Source organism: Xyrauchen texanus, chromosome 2 (assembly GCF_025860055.1).
Source record: "Xyrauchen texanus isolate HMW12.3.18 chromosome 2, RBS_HiC_50CHRs, whole genome shotgun sequence".
Taxonomy (NCBI): domain Eukaryota; kingdom Metazoa; phylum Chordata; class Actinopteri; order Cypriniformes; family Catostomidae; genus Xyrauchen; species Xyrauchen texanus.
The window spans coordinates 35,677,391-35,699,614 of record NC_068277.1 but is presented as its reverse complement, the minus strand read 5'-3'; the positions used below and the strand labels follow the sequence as shown (position 1 = coordinate 35,699,614).

The 22,224-nt window shown below is 40.4% G+C and overlaps 1 pseudogene; it reads left to right on the top strand.

Annotated features, from left to right (window-relative positions):
- The first annotated feature begins 19,999 nt into the window (after positions 1–19,999).
- Positions 20,000–21,384, top strand: LOC127655242 (putative nuclease HARBI1; annotated as a pseudogene).
- Positions 21,385–22,224: the final 840 nt, after the last annotated feature.

The window sequence follows — 22,224 nt, the reverse complement described above, 5'->3', positions numbered from 1 at the left end:
TTTATCATGGCGAATGAGTACAGGAAGCATGTGTTTGGTTTTTTCATGTGAGAAGAGGAGAAAGGACAGTATATGGATAGTTAGTATATGGAGAGATGGGATTGAATTGATAGATGGAGGACACTAAAAAAATCTCTTTATATTAACGTTAAATGTTTGTTTTTATGTTTGTGAGATTGTGTTTCAATTTTGCATCTTGTGTAACAAATAATCTTGTGTACCTGCGGTTTGGTGGATGTGTCTCTGACTAATGTCAGATTAAACGGTTAGTTTGAAATAAAAGTTTGTTTTGTGAAAATGTTTGACTTTATAAAATGATTCTCTCAAGTCTTGACTATTAAACAATAAATAAGGTAAGACATATTTTTCTTATATATAGTTTAGTAGCCTATTATTCTTTTTGGCAAAATGTATCATTATAAACAACTTTATATCCATTTCCTGGATTTTGTATCGCCATAGTCCCTAAATGTAGCCTATATGTAAATGGAGGAAATGGGATTCAAATCAAAAACATTTTTCGATCGAGAACATCATTGTGTCCCCCCCACTTCTCAAACCAAAGTTACACCCTTGTGTTCACGTACACACACGATAAATACAAATTGAAAGCAAAATGTAAATGTCAGCACGAACAAAGAGCTCCTTCTCTTGATAACACAGGCTGTTAGACCAATGACAAAAATTCTCTCATATTGTTACGATCCCTGTGTTCTCTAGTCACGTTCATGTCACGTTTCCATGTGATCCGTCCCGTGTTTTCTGTTTCACCCTCGCCAGTCACGTGATGTCACTCTTCCTTGTTATCCGTCCCGTGTTTTCCGTTTCACCGAACACGCTCCCTGTCATGTCTTCCTTGTTGCCCGCCTGTGTTTCACTGTCTCTGTTAGAACTACACTTCCCTTCGTCCTCGCTCCTCATCACCGCTGTCATAGCGTTATTGTCCGCACCTGTCGCCTATTTCACGATCACCTGTCTTCGTTAATCTGTCATTGGGTTTGTGTGCTCATTGGTTCCTTAGTTCTCTGTCTGTGTATTTAAGCCCTGTCTGTTTGTTCTGTGATGGTCGTTCGTTAACGTTAGTATAGTGTTTCCGTGTGTCAGTTCCGATGTCTGCTTAAACGCCTTCTGTCCGTGTTCCCTGCCAGTCTGTCTACTCGTTCACGGTTACCCTGTTGTCCGTCCAAGGTTCCCCTGCTGTTTTCGCGCTCCTGCCTGTTTTCCCATCGTGGACTTTGCTTTGTTCTAGTGTTTGTTTATTTTGTCCTTTATCCCAAATAAAGCCCGCGTTTGGATCCGCACTCTTGTCTGTCTTCCCTCATCATCACACATATGTTTACGTCTTAATAGACTTTCCTTAAACTTAAACACCCTTTGAGAGGAAGTTAACTAAAGCACCTAGTGCAGGCATAAGAAATAAAGAAGGTATGGCTTAACTAATTGGTATGTGGCACTGGGGGAAATAATTGGACAATCTGAGGCTGTTGTCTTATGGCAGGAGTGGAGAGAGAGCTATCTGAAAGGACACCGTTTTGCAGCTGTGGGGAATTATCTATAAAGCATTTATATTTATTCTCCTTTTCTTTCTCTGAGCACAGATAAACAGAGTTTTCTGTGAATCGTGTGTCAAGGCTGTGAAAGAGAGCCATGATTAATGTTGCCTGCTCCTTTTTCAGGCACTGTTATACCTCCCCTCCCCATCGCCCTAACACACACGTGCACGCACGCACACACACATACACATTGGTGTGGATATCCTTATGAGGACTCTCCATAAACATAATGATTTTTATACTGTAAGAACTATAAATGATATCCCATAACCCTACTCCTAAACCTAACCCTCACAAAAAAACTTTCTGCATTTTTACATTTTAAAAAACAAAACATTGTTTAGTGTGTTTTTTAAGCAATTTGAATTATGGGGACAATAGAAATGTCCTCATAAACCACAAATATAGCATAATACCCTTGTAATTACCAGTTTGTAACCTAAAAAAAATGTCCTCAAAAACCTACTGTTGAAGTGAAAATTTGAATTTATTTCTCTTATTTCTAAATTTGCTTATTTGAAACAATAGCAAAATGAAAGTAAGCTGTAATCAATTCAAATATAAAAATGATAGCTAATACTCCAGTCTTTAAAAGCAGTTCTGTCATCCGGTTGTACATCAGGCTTTAAAGGGCTAGGCAGTTATGTTCTGTGAATAAAAGATTCAGTAATTGAGTCTTTATCAACACATGCCACAAAAACATTAACGTTACATTCAAACTACCTCTATTTCATGCCACATTGCACCTTATCAGTTCAGTTATGACATAAGAAAGATCTTATCAGCTGAATAACACCTGTTCTGAGCTGCTATCTAGGACTTATCAACAGCACATCTGATTAAATCATTATTTATTATTTGAATGCTACCCTTCTGCTGCAGTTAGTATAAAACAAAATTTGCTCACAGTTACCAGGAAGTTCCTTTTTTTTTTTTTTTGTCTTGCGTAACATTATATAAATGATACCATATAAAATATATAGTCAACAAAGATATCAAGCTTAAGTTTAGGAGAAAAATAATAGCTCTTCGAATGAGAAACAGACCCAAGACAAAAAATCTATAATAAAAGTGTTTCATATTGTTCTTGCCTGCAGCTAGTAACATTAAAGGTGTGGAGGTACTGTAAAGCAGTTTCGTTTGCTGCTATGCACAGGATTTTATTGTTGTGCAAGAACTAAATCATGTTGTGCCAACACTTCATGTTGTTGCATAGCAACAGCAGGATGAAATAACCCTAACACTGTGCAAACGGGGCAGTGTTTCACAGTGCATTTCTCTGCTCTGGATAAAACGGCCCTGACGTCCCCCAAGAGGGAAAAAAAGGTAAAATCATGAGTAATGATCTAACGGCAAACAAAGACGGCTTTACAGCTAGAGCCAGATGGAAAATTCAATTTGGAGCAGATAAATAAATAACAGAATGCAATAATGTAAAATAAATAAATAAAGCATATGCACCTGGCACTGAGGATAGCAGTCATTTGGGTAAAATCAATTGCAGTTGGTATAAAAATATTCATTTGTGCTGCTCACTACATAATGTTCAATGTGCTCAGTGTTTGTTTGCATTAGAATTAAAGTCAGAGAATAGACAGATAAAATCGCTTACTGAACATTCCTTCAATTTGGAATTCTGGCACTTAAATTAATATTAATATAAGCACAACAAAACCATAATTTGGGATTCTATATTAATATTGTGAAATGGACAACAGAATCATAAATTAAACTGTCAAATATAGCTACATTTTAATAAAAGACTACAAAGAAAGCTCTGTCTCAAATCCTATTGAACTAAAAACAGCAGATTATCCTGCCTCCTAAATATAGGGTGGCCAGACATCCCATTTTTTCCTGGACAGTCCTGTATTTAAGCACTTTTTCTAGTGTCACGACCTATTCTGAAAAAGTTGTGTTTTGTCCCATTTTTGCCTTCTCCTAATTTTTCTATCGCCTATGCGGCTTTCTCAATCACGTGAGAATTCTACCCAAAGGTAGCCAAGGAAATGACTTGTAAAACCAATGAAATCACACTGTGTTACATGAAGTACATGATTGGATTAAATAATCCAATCAAAAATCCCCTATCAATAGATGTCCAGTTAGCAAACTGATTGAGGAGTCCGTTTGAAAGAGCACACAGATGAATTGCGACTGGAAAAATGTCAAGGAAGCATGTATGTACATTTAATGAGGATCTTCACAGACAGATCCTAGTAAAGTAAGTTGTGAGATTTGTGGAGCTTGCTTTTCCATCGCCCATGAAGGCCACACTGTCATTTATTTTGTTTACACAAAAAAGTGTGCCACACCAAGTCTTAGTGATATTTTTTGTGAAGCAAAGTTACAAATCTCTCTGACATTAAATAGCAGTTGGATACCCTGGTTGAAGCTGGTGACGTGAGTGGATGATTTCTTTTGCAGTGACAAACTTTTATTCAGCATCGTTGGATTACCTCCAAAATTGGAGCCACTCATTGGAGAACACAGAAAAACTTGAGTGGGCCCTACTGAGAGACATCCCAGAGTGGAAAGATATTCAGAGCAGCCACGAACACTTCTACTCTAGAATCCCCACTCTCAGTTTGAATGACGAAATCACGCTCTTTGTTGAGTGGGCTTGCACAAAAACATTGTCAATCGTCGCATGAGTGAGTGGAACATGAAAAAGATGGCCATGTCTGAGAGATAGACAGATGTTTTTCATGAGCTCGAGTGCAAGACCATCAACTTTGGATTCTTAGCCAAGGTCGTGGAGTTTGTTTCATGCCTGCCTGGGACATCTGCATCTGTGGAGCATGTGTTCTCATTAATGAATGCTGCCGGATAAATCTCGACTCAATGTAACAGTCATGAAGGCAATGCTTTTCGTATTAATTTTTGAACTGGACTTCTCTGCATTTTACGATAAACTGAAAAACTGAAAAAAAGGGTTGCCAGTGAAAAGTACAAGGTGAAAACAGTTAGATGTGGATGAATCCTCTACTTTGATTGATCTGAGCCTAGATAAGGATTGCTGGGAGGGGGCTGTCCCTTTACCTTACCTAAATGCCTCATTGTAGACAATATTTGATGCAGGATTGCATGTATCCTTCCTGAATACAGCAATCCTTCAATGCATTCCAATGAGCACATTGTTTTCATCCAGTAGATGATGGATTGAGATAAGGGAGATGGTGTCTAGATTTATGTAAGTATGTATATGCATGTTGAACAGTGACGTTATTAAGTGTTTCCATCTAGTAAAGAAGTATTATTTCGCCCACTACTTATGTCTGAAACTTTTTAGAGTATCGAGTTCTTAGCTTAGATAGCTACATGCTAATGTGAAAATTAGCTTAAGAAAAACATTACTTTCAGCAAGTGACTGTCCACTCCGCGGCCATCTTTGTAACACTGTCAGGTGGGCTGGGCAGCTGTTTTTCTATGTAAACAACCTGAAAACAAGTCCAGCTCCTACATACTTGAATGGGGAAAGACCGAAGTCTGCAAAAACGGTGGATCAAGATTACGATCAAAGAAAATATTTCAAATCAACAGTAAAATCTGACAATGCTGGAATCATAAGTGCTTCTTTACCTTATATTACACTAAAACACAATTCTTCTGGCTTATATAGCTAATGTGTGTGTGCATTATCTAGATGACTGATAGGCAATGTCTGTCTCTAAAAGCTGATTGGCTCTTTTACCTGTAAGGTGGGACTTCTTTTCTACATCTGTTGACTACTGTCCACTCCAATTTCTCCACTTTATTTCAATCGAAGTGTCCCATCTCTGCTAAATAGACTGTGGCTGAGCTGAGGTTTTATGGAATGAAGTTGCTATTAGTTTATTGTTTTTTTTGCATTATTCGTCTCCGACTTTGATTCCAATTATTGTTAAAAAACAAAATAATAATCTGTCTACACTTATTTATGTCTTATTTATGTCAGAGACAGTTTAGCTGGCCACTTGTAATAAAATGAATGGGAAAAAACCCACAAAATGTCATTGTCATGCTGTTCTTAGCTCAGTTCTGATGATTCTGTCACAGGCTCTGCAATCTTCTGATTTAGTGTGCATGTTTAATAAGATTAGTTACAATATACAATCATATTAATATTTTAGATCTGCTAGCCCAACCCCATCATGAAACCTAACCATTAATATAATAAGAGTATAACCAACCAATGAAAATTCAGTATAAAAAACCAAGCAGATACATGTGCACTCACACTAACTTACCAAAAGTCTCATGCTGCATTTAAAGTCTTCTAAAAACTTACGATAGCTCTGTATGAGGAACAAATTGAATCTGAAGGTTTTAATCACTGAAAATGTTTCTCTCAGTGGAAATAAATCTAAACAGATTGTCACAATCAGTCACATGACAAGATCGGTCACATAAAAGCAAGAGCCAATGGCATTTGAGTGATGAGTTGAATATATGGCATCAGAGTGACATTTCAGTAGTGCTGGCAAAAAGTCCCCCGAGTGACATTTGGTCATGAGAGTGTGTAGTGAATGAGCATAACCTGGACCAGCCTGAAAAATAGCATTTTTGGTGAGATCTGAGCTAAAGAAGCACAATTAATGATACCGTTGTTGTCAGACTTCACTGTGAATTTGAAATATATTATTTGATCTTAATCTTGACCAACCGTTTTGGAGATTTCAGTCTTTTCCCATTTAAGTAGATATATATAGAAGCTGTAAATCACTTGTATCCATAGAAAATAGCTACCTGGGAGCATTCACAAGTTGGCTGCCAGGTAGACTTACAAACCTTGAACAGGACTTTGTTTGTTGTATATTTGTATGTTGTGTCCTTACCCTAGATGGGACATTACATTATTTATCAACATAACTTTTAATTTTCTGAAGAAAATGTGAGTGGTAGTGTAATACACGTTACCACAAAGTTAGGGTTAAAATTAGATGTTGTTTAGCTGCTGTTGCTAGGTGGTTACATTTTTCCTTGGTTACCTTAATTGTTCTTGCTGTTTTGGTGTAACTTGGTGAATTCAGTTACCACAACAATGCACCTGTGATTCCCTGGAAGGATTGTGGCAGGCCATCTCTTCTGGAATTCTCAGGATCATAGTTACAATCAGCTGATGGTGGGAGATTATGTAGACCAATGTACTGGTGAGGCACAAGGTCAGCAAAGAGAGTTGCTGCTAGCACATCACTGTTCTATAATTGGGCTTTATGTCAGTTGTACTGCCTGAGGTGATTTTTGCATATGGTGTTGAATTTTGTCACATTTGTCTAACCAGGGCTTAATGAGGTTGCTGGAAAATGGTGAGGTCAGATCCTATTAAAGCTCTAGAAAGCTGTTGTATCATGTTGAGGAAAAATTCCATTCAATCAAAAAGAATGGGCAGCAAGCCACAAAAATACAGGTTGAAACAAAAGCATAGAGTAGTCAAAAGCCCACGTATAAAATTGTCATTATGTGCACTGTCAGAGAATATCAGAGAATCCTGTCATGCCTCATTTGTTTAGATTCTATTTAATTTATTTTTTTAGATGGATGTAGTTTGTTTGATCTATGTGAGATCCAAACTCTGAAAGTTAATTGGAAACAAAATTGACAATAATGGATGCTCTGTCTAACATCAACCTCAGATGGTGACAGTGAAACAGCAAACAGGCATATTTCATCATGACTAGATATAAATCATGATCACCTCTAGGATGTTTATAAACTTCACCCTACAAAATCAGTCCAGTGTGTTGCATTTGGACACTCATATTCTCGTTACAATATGTGATGACATTTTTGACTCTTTGTATACTCAATGTATTGCACGTGTCACTAAAATAGTTATTTCATACTATGTATGGATATATCAGGCTATCGATGGATATATCAGACTATGGGCTCTATTTTCGTGAGTGCATAAAGCATAGCACTATGCGTTACGATCACAATGCCTTATCCAATTTTGGTGAGAGAGCTAATTCTAAGTGCAAATTGGGTGGGAGTGTAGGCATGCAAAAGTAGGCATGCAAAAACCATTCCTAAGATTTTTTTTTACTTCCAAGACAGCGATTCATCTCTCGTCTAGAAGCCTTCTACTACTTAGCCATCAACATACACGAGTCAGCAGGCAGGATCTTCACGACAACGACAAGACACGGCGCTCCCTGCAGTGTTTACTCCGCCTCACCACTTGATGCTTCACTGGTAAACGGGCCACTTCAGCATGCTGACTACGCATGCCAGGCCCCCATTTTGTCTAATCAGCAAAGGAGAGTGATAAAGGCAGTCAGATGAGGCAGTTTGGGAGAGAGAGAGCAGCTGACGTGTGTGTGTTTGTGTTTTGTGTTTTTTGTTTACATTAACTTTTTCTTTGACTTTCAGCTGGTTCCCGCCTCCTCCATCCCATTTTAAACCCCATTACATTGGGCCTGAAACCTGGGAAGGAGGAGGAATGTGCTGTCTTGAAGGACGACACCTGGACGTGGAGGAACGGCCGCAATCCACGAGGGGAGGGGAGGCTCACTGCCGCCCACCTGGAATGGTGGAGCCGCTGCCAGGGGCGGAGGGGCTCATTACTGGCCATCAGAATGTGGAGGGGCATTCCATCCTCCAGGGGTCGGAGGACTCGCTGCTGTCCAGGCGACGGTGTGTCTGGGAACCGGCAAGCAATTTTTACTTTTTCTCCTCTCACTCTCTCTCACTGTCACTCTGCCTCACCCTTTCCCTCTCCTCCATTTTTCCCCCTCACCTTGTCCCCCTCCCCAGCTATAAAGGTATGGGGAAAAGCCTGCCGGCAGGTGCATCCAGAACAGCAATGTACATCATGCCAGGGGTTCTAACCATGCTCTTCAGAGTGCAAGTTGTTCACCTTCAAGCCTTTTTCCCTCCTACATTTAATTAGGATGAGGAACAGTCCTTACATTTGTTGTGCCCTGTTCGAGTGCTACACACATATGTTGAGAGCACTTGCCATTTCAGAGTGTTGGACCAGCTCTTTGTGTGCTATGGAGGATGCACAAAAGGAATGTCTATCTTCAAGCAAAGACTTACTGGATCGTTGATGCAATCGCCCTGGCTTATAAGTCGCAGGGTAGAAATTGCCCTATTGGTGTTAAAGCATACTCAACTAGAGGCATGGCCTCTTCGTGGGCATGGACGAACGGTTTGTCCTTACAAGATATTTGTTTTGCAGCAGGATGGTCTTCTCAAAACAAATTTGCTAGGTTTTACAACCTAGATGTGACATCTCTCTCATTGCAAGTCCTCTCTCTCGCTTGCTATTTTGTTGGCCAAACATACATTTATGCCCCTCTTTTCAAGTACAGGCTCCATGTCATTTTACACAACTGCCTGCATTCAGGCTGTTGTATCTCACAAAGTCACAAGCACATTCATTATAAATAAAAATTTATTCCTGACTGAGTTTGTGAAGGGGTTAATTCATACTATATGACCAAAGTTCATATATATTCTGAGAGTTTACTTCCTGGCTCATCATGAGGTTCATTCACTTGTGGCATACTCACGTTGGTCGCTGTCCCATGGGACTGCGGCGTCATGTTTCCTCTCTGGGAAGATTATGTTGTGTAGTGCGGTGTGATGTTCCCCATAGCTTCAGCTTAGTGATGCAATTTCAAGTGTACTGAATCGTAAGGGAACGTCTCAGATATGTGTGTAACCTTGGTTCCCTGAGATGTGTGCCCGCCTTTATACGGACAGCTTTGCGCCCTAAATGGGCGGTGCTTAAACACCATAGCCAATACTGCCGTTATTGTAGAAAGGTTTCAGCTAAGTTGTGTATAAGGACACTCCCCATAGCATTAGCTTAGTGACGCAATATTGACGTCTTTCATCAACAAGGCATTTCCATCCACAGAACAGCTGCTCAATAGACGTTATTATGAGAATAGCATTGTGGCTGATCGGTGTATGCCAGTTTACCCCTATACGTTTACAAAACTTTTTATATGCATATAAAAAAATCTCTCTCTTCTGGGAATATGGACCAAAAATATTTGTAGGGTACAACGAGGTAAATTAAATGTGATTTTTTTTCTGGTCGCAGTGTATTAAGATTGAACAAATGCATTTGTTTTTATTGAATATTGATTTTACGATATCATTTATGTAAAAAGAAATAATAACGCAACATTTTTTTGATTAAAATGTATATTATTATTTTCTTTAAAGGTGGTTGCCCCCCAACCACCTTTAAAGAAAATAATAATATACATTTTAATCCAAAAAATTTATGAATTTTCATAAATCATTTTTTGAACCTGGTTCTCTATGCTGGACCTGATCCTTCATTTGGAATTTAGTTTCCATTTTGAATCCAGTACACCATTTTGAACCTAGTTCTCCATGTGGACCTGATTTTCCATTTTGAAACTGGTTCTCCATGTTGAAACTGATCCTCCATTTTGAAAATAGTTCTTCATGTGGAGTTTAATCCGCCATTTTGTTTTCTTTGTTACCGAATCTAGACACCCCCCCACATACATATACTCTATAGCTCCAATATTAAGTTAGTATTTCTATGTTATGTTTTTGTGTTATATTCATATAGTATTGGCAGTGTTCATTGCTGTTTGATTATAAGAAATATTGTTATATTATAATAAGAAGTACTCCTAGTTGTTTGTTTGAATATTGTGTTGTAGCCAGCCTCTGCCATGTCAAGTACTCCCCTATTACTTCAGTTTATTGTCATTTTGTTGTTGTTAGAAGCTAACTGTAACCGGATTACTGTTGGATTCGTATGGCAATAATTTGACCAGTTTCTCCCCTTCTTGATTATTTTGATTATTAATCAAAATACTCAACCTTCAGGGTAGATTTTTATGAGAATCGATCAGTCACTTAACATTTTTCTCCTGTCAAAGAGTAGTGCCCAGAGGACAGAATTTTATTAATTAAATTATATTATCTAATTTAATTAGTATTTAATAATTATTTATTATTAATAATTTCTGATAGTAAAATGTATCTAAACAATCAGTAGCACCCTACAATTACTCCTGGTCCAAGCTCTGGTCATTTCAAGACTGGACTACTTTAATGCTTTGTTGGTTGGCCTTCCATCTAATACAATTAAGCCACTGCAGATGGTTCAGAATGCACCAGCGCATCTGGCCTGCAATCAGCCAAAAAGTGCTGATGTCACCCCACTCTTGATTTCACTTCACTGGCTACCTGTAGCTGCCCGCATCAAATTCAAGACTTTGACTCTGGCATTCAGGACAGCCAATGAAGCTGCACCCTCTTAATTCAATTAAGTCTATGCTCCAACCCTGCGGTCAATGAATGGTTAGCACCTGGTGGTCCCATCACAAAGAGGCTCAAAGTCTATTTTATGATTGTTCACTTTCTCTGTTCCACTGTGGTGGAATGAGCTTCCAACCTTCACACTATCTGCTGATACCATCTCAACATTCATGAACCAGCTGAAAACATATCTGTTCCACAAGCACTTAACCAATCCACACTAATTGCACTTGCTATTGAACTGAACTTGCACATACTCTACAAAAAGTACATACATATATATATAAATATATATATATATATATATATATATATATATATATATATATATATATATATATATACTTCTCTCTCCCTTTCGTCTACGCTAGTATACCACTCCAGCCACCTAGAGAGCTTGGCAGTGCAACACTGTAGATGTTGTTGAACTTTGTATGACAAATTGCTTGCAATGTTCCTCATTTGTAAGTCACTTTGGATAAAATCGACTGCTAAATGCTTAATGGAAATGCTGCTCCTTTGCCTGTTTTTTCACTATCACTAATTAAAAGCCTCAAGGGCAAGCAAACTGGTTGCAAGTTTAAATCAAACAAAAATTATCACAGCAAGTACACCACTCTCTCTAAGGAATGCTACAGAGGAAACTGAACCAAACAATGGCAATAAACAAAGTTGCTGTTTTTTATTTTGCATTAGCTGAGTGACAGATGTAAAGTGGTAGCAGGGGAGAGGTGCTGTGGAATTCTCAGTGTAAGTACGCCAGCTCTCTCATCAGATAAATGCTTTGAACTCAGCGGCAAAGAAAATGACACTAATGAATGTGATTCCTCAACAATGGCTGCCAACAGCAGGAATAAAACTAATAAAGCATGATCTGTTCAAAGGTAGACAGCTCAATATGGACGGAATGATCGAGAGACTTGGCTTACTGTAGTCTGGACTGTACATGAAAGAGTAAAAAAGAAACTTATGTGGATGGTAGCCCAGCAAGGACTCTGGGGTGAGCACATTTACTCATAACTGACTGTATACAGTTTCCCTCCTCTAGTTTCACTCATGTCCAATGATTGTTTCCTGTTAGAAAATAAAGCAGACCTTTTTGAAATCTTGCAATTCTCTGGTATATAATTCCAGAACAATTCCTCAAATATAATTGTTTGAAAGTACACTATAGTGCTTTATACACCAGGGCAGTATAGGGGCAAAGAGGCCCACTCTTATTGGCCAGTTCTTGCATCAGCCATGGTGCATCTGCCAGCTATTGAGACATTTTTGTATGACTCAAGACCTGTGCCACCACAGCAAATATACACCTGGAGGGCATATTTATAGGGATCTGAGGTCAGACAGTTTGTAAATGGAATAAATGTTGTGTTAGAGTGGTAATTGGGCCACCCGTTTTACTTCAAACCTACAATAAAGATAAATTATAGAAACGACAATGTTAGTTTGTCTCCTTAAACAGGAAGCAAAGTCAAAACACTAATTTATGCCCTCAGGGGGGGTCAGTGGACAATGAATATCTCTAAATGTCATATCTAGTGCAAATACACAACCATCTCAACTAAATGTTTTTGTTCTATTTTTATATTTATTTTTTATTTTGTAACCAAAGAGGTACATAACAAATGGAGGCACACAAAAGACATGCTAGCATTCATAAACAGAGAGATCCCACTCTCAAATAAATGCTTGAATATTATGAGTAAAATGTTGCTGATCAGTCAGCTGAAAAACTAATTTCATTTTCTCATTAGGAGCCTGAGCCTGAGGCACATTCTCATGTCAATGTTTATTACTCTGAAAACAGAAAATTAAAATCATCAGCTTGTTTAGCTCTGGAGCAGTGAATCACCACATTTATAAGAGCATGAGGAGAAAAAAACAGAGGGGGAGAGAGGGAGAGAATAAAGGTACTGCAGAATGGAGATGATAATAGGAAACCGCCTCATTCTAACCGAAGCAATGAATTTATAGCCACTATGACCTTTTCTTTCCCTGGAGATTTGTTGCCATGCCAACTTAGATCACATTTTTTGACATGGTATGAAGTACAGACTGTGTATTTTGTCAATGCAATTTCTTTTTTTATGGTATGAAGAAGAATGTGCTGTATGTGCTGTGCTGTATGTCTGGGAACACAGTCGAACCTCATATGTTTTGTTTTAAATCTGACAATTAGTTAGCACTTGAAACACAACATTCCTCTTAATATTTACTGTTCACTTCCATAGGGGTCTAGAAGTCCAAGGCTATATATATTATTTATTACACTGAACAATTCTTCAAACCATCTGGAAATGCCAGGGAACTTTATTAAATGTGACAGCAACACAAATGGTTATCTTTCCTTATGGCCATGGGTGGAAAGAGTACTGAAAAATAATACTCAAGTAAAAGTACTGTTACATCTTAGAAAATGTAGTATGAGTAGAGTAAAAGTACCTGTCCTAAAATCTACTCAAGTAAGAGTAAAAGAGTAGCTCATTTAAAAGTACTCATGAGTAGTGAGTTTTGAGTACTGAGTTGCAAACCCTATACCAATTTAAAATAAAAACTTGATGCTGCAATTTATAGATGTAGCACACATACCATAATTTATATTCCATTTTTTGGCTGTTTGCCAGAAAGAATACCAAAATATAGGTATTTTATAGTTGTTTGTGATTTACAACTTTGAAAATACATCACTTATCTCTAATACTGTAAACACTACATGAATCTGATTTTAAAAAATAAATAAAAGGTTGACAAGATTACAGAAATAAAAAGATGAAAAAATTATTTTCAATATCATAATGTATGAAACAATTACATTAAAATCAGTTTACATGCAGGGTCTAATAGTTCCTTAATGCCGGCAGAGAGAATTACTGTTGTGCATAAAACATGTTCAAAACAATGCAAGGAATACCAACAAAATTAAATAATAATAATTATGAAAACCCACTAAAAAAGCAGGGTCACTTGGTGCGTTATGTCCCACACACTAGATGGGGTAGAGCATTGATTTGGTACAGAGGCCACATCTGGCTTCAAAGGAATAGTTCACACAAAAACTTCAAATTATCTCATAATTTAGTCACCCTTATGCCATCCCGGATATGTATGACTTTCTTTCTTCAGCAGAAAACAAATTAAGAATTTTAGAAGAATATTTCAGCTCTTTTGGTTCATACAATGCAAGTGAATGGTTGCCAAAATTTTGAAGCTCAAAAAATCACATAGGTCAGCATAAAAGTTGCCTAATCCAGTGGTTAAAACCATGTGTTCAGAAGAGATATGATATATGTGGTGAGAAACATATAAATATATAAGTATATTTTTACTAGAAATTCTCCAATCTGCTCAGCCAATCTCCACTTTAAATTTCACTTCTCATTCTAATGCATGATGCACAATTTTCTGAAGTTTGTGACTGGTGGAATGGTCTGCTGAAGTATTGCTCTGCAAATGTTGATAATTTTCTATCTTTATAAAGGCTAAGCATAATTATAAATTATTTTATCATCTCTACTTTCCACAAGGCTCTACCTAGCCAATCACGTTGATGGATACAAATAAAATCAGGACGGGGAAGTAGTGAACACAGACATCTAGGTTACGGATTTAACCTCCATTCCCTGATGGAGGGAATGAGACGTTGTGTCGAAGAAGCGACACTAGGGGTCTCTCTTGAGAGCCTTTCACATCTCTGATCTATGAGAAAAGGCCAATGAGAAATTGGCAGACAGAATTTGCATGTCCCGCCCCCGGATATACGGGTATAAACCAGAGGGCTAGGGAGGAGTGATCGTGGGAGCCGAGTTCGTGGGATCTCCTGGGGTAAAAGCGCACAGTATTACCTCAGCGGAGGGAAAGGATGCTAGGTGCAAGCGGTCCACCCGGTCAGTTTGTCAGCATGTACCGAGTTCTACCGGCTCGGACCTGAGAAAACACAGGACGAAACTGACTCAACCCTGAGATTGTAAAATCTCTCAAAGGTATTGGGTGTTACCCAACGAAGGGGCTGGGCCTGCCTCCTCCCAGGGCAGCGCTTGCAGGTTCACTACCTGGTCTCTGAAGGGAGTGGTAGGAACCTTGGGCATGTAGCCCGGTCGCGGTCTTAGGATCACGTGAGTGTCTGCCGGACCGAATTCCAGGCAGGTGTCACTGACAGAGAATGCTTGCAGGTCCCCGACAGGGCCCTGAGTCCAACTGATTGTAGCAGCTTGAAGGGGGGTCTCTGAAGGCCTGAGAGGACCACTGAGGGATCCCAGGAGGAGAACAGGCTCGGCCGGGAGGGATTTATCCTCCGGGCGCCTCTTAGGAACCTGATAATTAAGTTGTGCTTACCCAAAGACTTGCCGTCTACTGCGTCGTGGTGGGCCGCGATAGCAGCTACATACACCTTCAAGGTGGAGGGGGACAGCCTCCCCTCCAACCTCTCCTGCAGGAATGAAAGCACTGACCTAACTGCGCACCTTTGTGGGTCTTCAGCCTGGGAAGAACACCAATTGGCAAACAAGCGTAACTTCATGGCTTAAAGTTGCCTGGTAGAGCGAGCTCTGGCTTGGTTGATTGTGTCTATGATAGCAGGTGGTATATCAGCTAGATCTTCCGCATCCCATCCAGGGGCCAGACGTGGAGGTTCCAGAGGTCTGGGTTCGGATGCCAGAGTGCGCCCTCTCCCTGAGAAAGAAGATCCTTCCTAAGGGGGATTTGTCATGGAGGGGCTGTTGTGAAGAGTACGAGATCCGAGTCCGAGTGGGCCAATAGGGAGCCACTAGAATGACTTGTTCCCCGTCCTCCCTGACCTTGCACAGCACATGTGCATGCAGGCTCACTAGGGGAAATGTGTACTTGCACAACCCCGTGGGCCAGCTGTGTGCCAGTGCGTCTGCCCCGAGGGGAGGCTCTGTTCGGGCGTACCAGAGCGGGCAGTGGGAGGTCTCTCGGGAGGCAAATAGGTCTACCTGGGCCTTGCCGAACCGTTCCCAAATCAGCTGGACCGACTGGGGTTGAAGCCTCCACTCTCCACTGGGCAAGCGTTGTCGTGATAGCGTGTCCGCTACCATGTTGAGATTTCCCGGGATGTGAGGGACACGCAGCGACTTGAGTTGCTGCTGGCTCCAAAGGAGGAGACGACGTGCAAGTTGTGACATGTGAAGGGAGCTGAATTAGTGGGAGAAACCTCCGCAGGGCAAAAAGTACAGCCAACAACTCTAGGCAGTTGATGTGCCAGTACAGCGGGGCCCCTTTCCAACGGCCTGCGGCTGCGTGCCCATTGAACACGGCGCCCCAACCCAATTTGGAGGCGTCCGTGGTGACCAGGACGCATTGGTACATCTGCTGCAAGGGGACTCCTGTTCGTATAAAGCAGAGGTCTGTCCAGGGTTTGAAAGTTTGGCGGCAGGCGGGGGTGATGAACACACAGTGTGTGCCGTGGCGCCATGCTCATCTGGGGACTCGAGTCTGGAGCCAGTGCTGAAGCGGTCTCATATACATCAACCCCAGCGGCGCGACCGCAGCGGAGGACGCCATATGCCCCACTTATTTGGCGTTTCAGCAGTGACTGCACATTGAGACTGAGTCTAACTCCATGCCGAGAAAAGAGATGCTCTGAACCGGGGTGAGCTTGCTCTTTTCACAGTTGACCTGAAGCCCTAAACGGCTGATGTGCCTGAGCACCTGGTCCCTGTGGGCGCATAGTAACTTTTGGGAGTGGGCCAGGATGAGCCAGTCATCGAGGTAGTTGAGAGTGTGGATGCCTGCTTCCCGAAGCGGGGCAAGGGCTGCCTCTGCGACCTTCGTGAAGACACGAGGGGACAGGGACATGCCCAAGGGGAGGACCTTGTACTGATACGCCTGGCCGTCGAACGCGAACCGTAGAAAGGGTCAATGTCGAGGCAATATTGAGATGTGGAAGTATGCGTCCTTCAGGTCTACTGCTGCGAACCAATCTAGATGCTGGACGCAAGTTAGAATGTGTCTTTGCATCAGCATTTTGAACGGGAGTTTGTTTAAGGTCTGGTTGAAAACTCGCAAGTCCAAAATCGGTCATAAGCCGCCACCTTTCTTGGTATGATGAAGGGCTATAGAAACCCTTCTTCATCTCGGTTGGAGGGACAGGTTCTATCGCGTCTTTGAGTAAGAGGATCGTGATTTCCGCGTGCAGGGATTTCGCATCTTCGCGTGTGCTGTGGTTAAGCGGATGCCCCCGAATGGGGGAGGGGGGGGTGCTGGCAAGTTGAATTGCATAACAGAGTCGAATGGTCCTGGCCAGCCAGCGTGACGTATTGGGAAGCGAGAGCCACGTGTCCAAGCTCCGTGCCAGGGGCACTAGGGGGATGATTATTTTTGACGTACCTGGCGGGGCTTCGCAGTGGGTTGGAGTAGGTAGTGTGGCGTCGGGAGGTGAAAATGCGTCCCGAGGCTCTGGTGCTGAGAGAAGACTCGAAGCACTTACCTTGCTCCGCACACCCGGTGGCGAGCGGGTTAGTGACTGAGGAGGAGGTCCCGTGGAGGCGTCCTCAAGACTCGTCAGAACCGTCTGGCAGGGGGACAAAAGTCGTGGGGCTGGAGGCGAGAGGTCTGCGTCCAATGTGCCGGGACTGTTGAGGTGTGTGCGGGCCAGGTGACCCAGAGACAAAGGGAATTGCTCTTTTATTGAGATTGTGGGTACCGCAACCAGAAGGGGGTGCTGCAAAGTAAATAAGCTTAACTGAGGATTCTCCTCCCAGCCCTCCACCGGGGGACAGAGTGGTCTGCTTACCAGCTCCGGAGCAAACGTCTTGGTCCCTGGGTCGTCCGTCTCAGGAACGCTTGGGAGCTTTCCGGATCCTCAAAGGGGTTTGTGAGAGGAAGTGGGAGGTACAGTTACAGCACTTAAAATGAACTCAAGTAAAATAAAATTAAACAAAATTTTAACTACTTGAAAAGTACAATTCCTGGGGAAAACTACTTATTTACAGTAACATGAGTATTCACATTAGGTACTTTACACCCCTGTTTATGGCTGATTTATGCTGTCAGGATAACATTATTTCTTCAACAATCTCCCAGCTTCTCTCTGGCTCTGAAGCAAATATGTAACTCATCTCACTCACCCAACCGAGCAAAAAGTATTCAACAATGTATATGGTAAACCATCTATGTAGTACAGGGATGTGTCGTCCATATAAGCAATGTAAGCAGTGCTTACCTAACAGAAGGGTGAAAAGAAAAATTGCACTATGAAATATTTAAATATAATTGTTAATATAAACTACTGTTTTCATTCAAATTCGTCATCTTTCATCTCAGTTGAGAAGGGCAGACAGTTATTAATTTATTTGCTTTGGCACCACCCTCAGGTATAAGCACATTATATTATGCTTTCTCTGATTCAAAGCATTGTTTACCTCCTTTTCATTCAACACTGTACGTTAATTCAAATTGAATCACGCTCGCTACTACAAATAGACAAGGTAAGCATGCTTATCAAAATGAGTAAGCCAATCAGAAGATCCTTCCTTAAGTCACGCTATCTAAAAGGCTATATTTTTGTTTTGTGCCAATATGTTCAAGTTCATGTAACTAATGCGTTATTAAGCACTAAAATGTATATCTGCAGTGTAAGCAGCGATGACCAACGCTGATTTTGCAAAGTTAATTTAAAATTAAAAATCGAGAAAGAGAGGCTATTGAAACTTCTTTCGAAAAGTGGGTGAATTTTACAACAAAATGACGGAGATGGGTGGTTACTAAGATTGAAAGAGTTGTATTCGGCTGGTCATGTGATTCTAACGTGGCATCCTTCATGAGGGGACCCTCTCCATGTAGAATAAAACATCTTTTATAAGGTTACTAATATGACTTGTGTCTTAATGATTTCATTCATATGTTTCAAAATGACAGTTCATTTCTTTAGGAGGAAAACATTTTATATGACAAAACATTGCTGAGTGCACCTTTAAAATTACTCCAAAGTTCAAAATGCTACACAGGGTGTCACATAAACAACCATATTTATGATGCAAAATTGATGGATGCGACTGATTGTCCTGTAATTTCCATCATCAGACGTTACAGCCCCAGCAATAAATATTGGCAATGGCTTGCTATTTGCGTAAATAAAAGTGTAAATAGCAACAAAATAATTCTTTGCACTGAGTTGAAATAATTTAGATGCTATTTGCACTCCTAAATAAATATTAACATACAGTATATGGGGCATCACTGCAGTGAGATTATTGGGTTTATTAGTCTCACAGACACCCTAAACCAACTCTTACCATTTAACCTAACCCTAACCCTAACTTTACCTTACAAAAATGTACCATGGTTTTACAATAGAACACTATAGTTAATTGCATTAAAAATATCACCAAAAAGCATGGTTATTACAATATTACAATAGTAAAAGCATGGTTAATTTTGCCACGCATCAAACCTTTCTCTCAACTCCCCACCATGTCCAAAAAATAAATAAAAACCTTTATATACATTTTTTTTATTATTAAAGGAAATAATAAGATAGGAGACAGGATGGGGAAAAGTAAGACAACAAGGAATAAAACCCAGGACATCCACTTGATAAAGACAGTCTTTACAAACTACGCTATTGCAACAAAACTTGAATGAGCAGTTTGACTTTTATTGCTGTGTTTCTACCAGACTATTGGAGTGCAAATAGAACCTGCTGTGTGACAGGTGCTATTTACACCTAGTGCACATAGTCATTCCGATAAATATTCCATGATGTTTGATGGATTTTCACTGCAGTTTTACAACATTTTAAAGACTTTAATGTATGCAGTTCCATTGATTTTAAATATTTCAGAGAATTGTTGAATTGAGAATTCTTAAAATCTTTTAAAATCTGATGTAAATTAACCTTGACACAGATTCTCAATCTTCAATCTTCAGTGATGTGCAGTCTTTGTTTTTTGTTTTTTAGATATTAAAGAATATTCTACAGGGGCCTGTACCATGAAGCCGGTTTAGGTGGCTAGCCAGCTATGTTCCAGTTTAGCTTCCGCCAACCCTGGGTTTTAGGTACTATGAAAGTAGCTTGGCTTTAATCGGTGTTCGTTGCCATGGTATCTTACGCTGCACGGCTAACCTGCTCCGGGGCAGGTTATGTTCTGGATTCAAGATCTCAGACTGAAGTTTGACCAATCAGCTGTGAGCAAAGAAACATATAGGTGACGCTAACTAATTCCCAGCGTCTGTTCTCTGCTGCAATGGCTTCACCTTTTCTCCCAAATCCTGTGGACATTTCACGCAAATTGTTAGACGAGCACTTCGTAGAGAAAGAGTTTTTAGGGACAGACAAAATCCATTTGACTTTCCCGATACTTACTTGTATGAAAGATACAGATTTTCCGCGGAAGGAATGTCTTATCTTTGTGAACTTCTTGAGCCGCACATAACAAATGTGACTCGTCGAAGCCATGCCCTTACTGTACCGCAAATGGTATGTATTGCGTTGCGTTTTTTGACAAGTAGTACATACTTGTATGCGGTCGGTGATGCAGAGAATCTAGGGAAAAACTCGGTCTGTCGGACCATTCGCAAGGTGGTCCTCGCTCTGCAGGGGTACATAAATAGCTTCATTGTGTTCCCTGGACATTTATCGACCATGTCCATAAAAGAGGGATTTTATAAAATTGCCGGTAAGATATCTTGATTGGGTGACATCATATGAACAAATTTAACCTTTCACGTTCGTTTTTTTTTTCTTCTGCAAAAAAGCACATTTCATACTTAGAAATATATAATGCAATAGTCTACAGTAGCTGTTAAGAATGATTTTAAATATATATTTTTAATTCCTATGATAGGATTCCCTAGAGTCATAGGAGCAATAGACTGCACACATGTTGCAATCTCCACAGCTCTAGGAGAACATGAGGCAGATTATGTGAACAGAAAGTCCTTTCACAGCCTTAATGTTCAGGTATTTGAAAAATGTTAAGTTATTTTTATTTGCATTGAGATCAATCTTTAAATAAGTAACTAACAGATAGGACAATTATTTACTGTACATTTCATCTGCAGATGACTTGTGATCATGAATGCATGATCACAAGTTTGGAGGCCAAATTGCCTGGCTCAGTGCATGACTCACAAATTTTCCGTGAGTCTATTTTGTGTCAGCGCTTTGAGGAAGGCAAGTTAAAATTGGTACAGTACACTTTAAAGTTTTAATTTGAAAAGCTTACACAATTTTTCCCTTTTCTGTTCTATGACAGGGCTTTTTGATGGCCTGTTGGTAGGAGATCGAGGTTATGCATGCCAGAGGTTTTTGCTAACCCCCTATCCTGACCCTCAGACAGGGCCACAAAACCGCTTCGATGTGGCCCTCAGTAAAACCAGGGTCAAGATCGAGATGACCTTTGGCATCCTAAAGGCACGTTTCAACTGCCTTAGGCATTTAAGAGTGTCACCAGAGCGGGCATCACAGATAGTGGCTGCATGTGCCATTCTGCACAATATAGCCACTATCAGAAAGGAGCGAGTACCACCACAAAACCAGCTTCTCCCTGATGAAATTGACCCCGTCACAGTTGACCACCCAGCTGGCGCAGCTGTCAGAGATGCAATCACAACACAATATTTTACTTAATAAAAGCACACTGACACTGCTGATAGGTCTCAAACTGTTTTATTGGTCATGTGGCTAGGGAGGAAAGAGAGAAAGAAAAATGACATTAATAAACATTCATAGTGTTCATACAGGGTAACTTGGTTAAAAAAAAAAAAGTTCACATACTGAGATCTGTTTTTTCCAGCTGTTTGATCTCCAATTTAATTTTTTTTAATTTGGAGCCTCCTCAGCTCACAGTCCAGCTCCTTCAGTGAACAGTCTAGTTCTAGACTCCTTTTGTAAAGGGCCCTGACTGAGTCTGTTTCCACCTGAAACAATTCCACCACAAACAATCATTACACGTTTTCTGGAGGTTGATCAAATCACAAAAAGTGGCATGACTTTCTACAAACATAGGACTGACTATAATTAAGGGTTTAAAGCATTACCTTGTTCACATTCCTTCTGAAGCCCATTGAGGTAGAGGCTTCAGTTTCTGGGGCAGGTTGTGAAAAATAAAAGAGATGTGTAAGAGCCAGTCATTTAATTATGACATTCAAATGTGTGCTATAATAAAAAGCCCAGTGCATTCACCTCAGCAACTGTCTCTGAAGACACAGACAGAGTGTCTTCATCATTTGGTTCACCCTATAAATTGAAGGCCAATTTAAATCAAAATTGTTATAAAGCAGGTTATGTTCATTGTGTTCTGTCTGGTGTACTGACCTCTGTGCAGGAGACTGTGTGCATGTGTGCTGGCTTCAACAGGGACACTGTATTTCCCTCTACTGTGCAGAACATAGAGTCAGCCATATTTAACTTTTTTTTAAAACATTAGTAATGCATTGCACACACATACCCAGTGTCACTTGCTTAGAG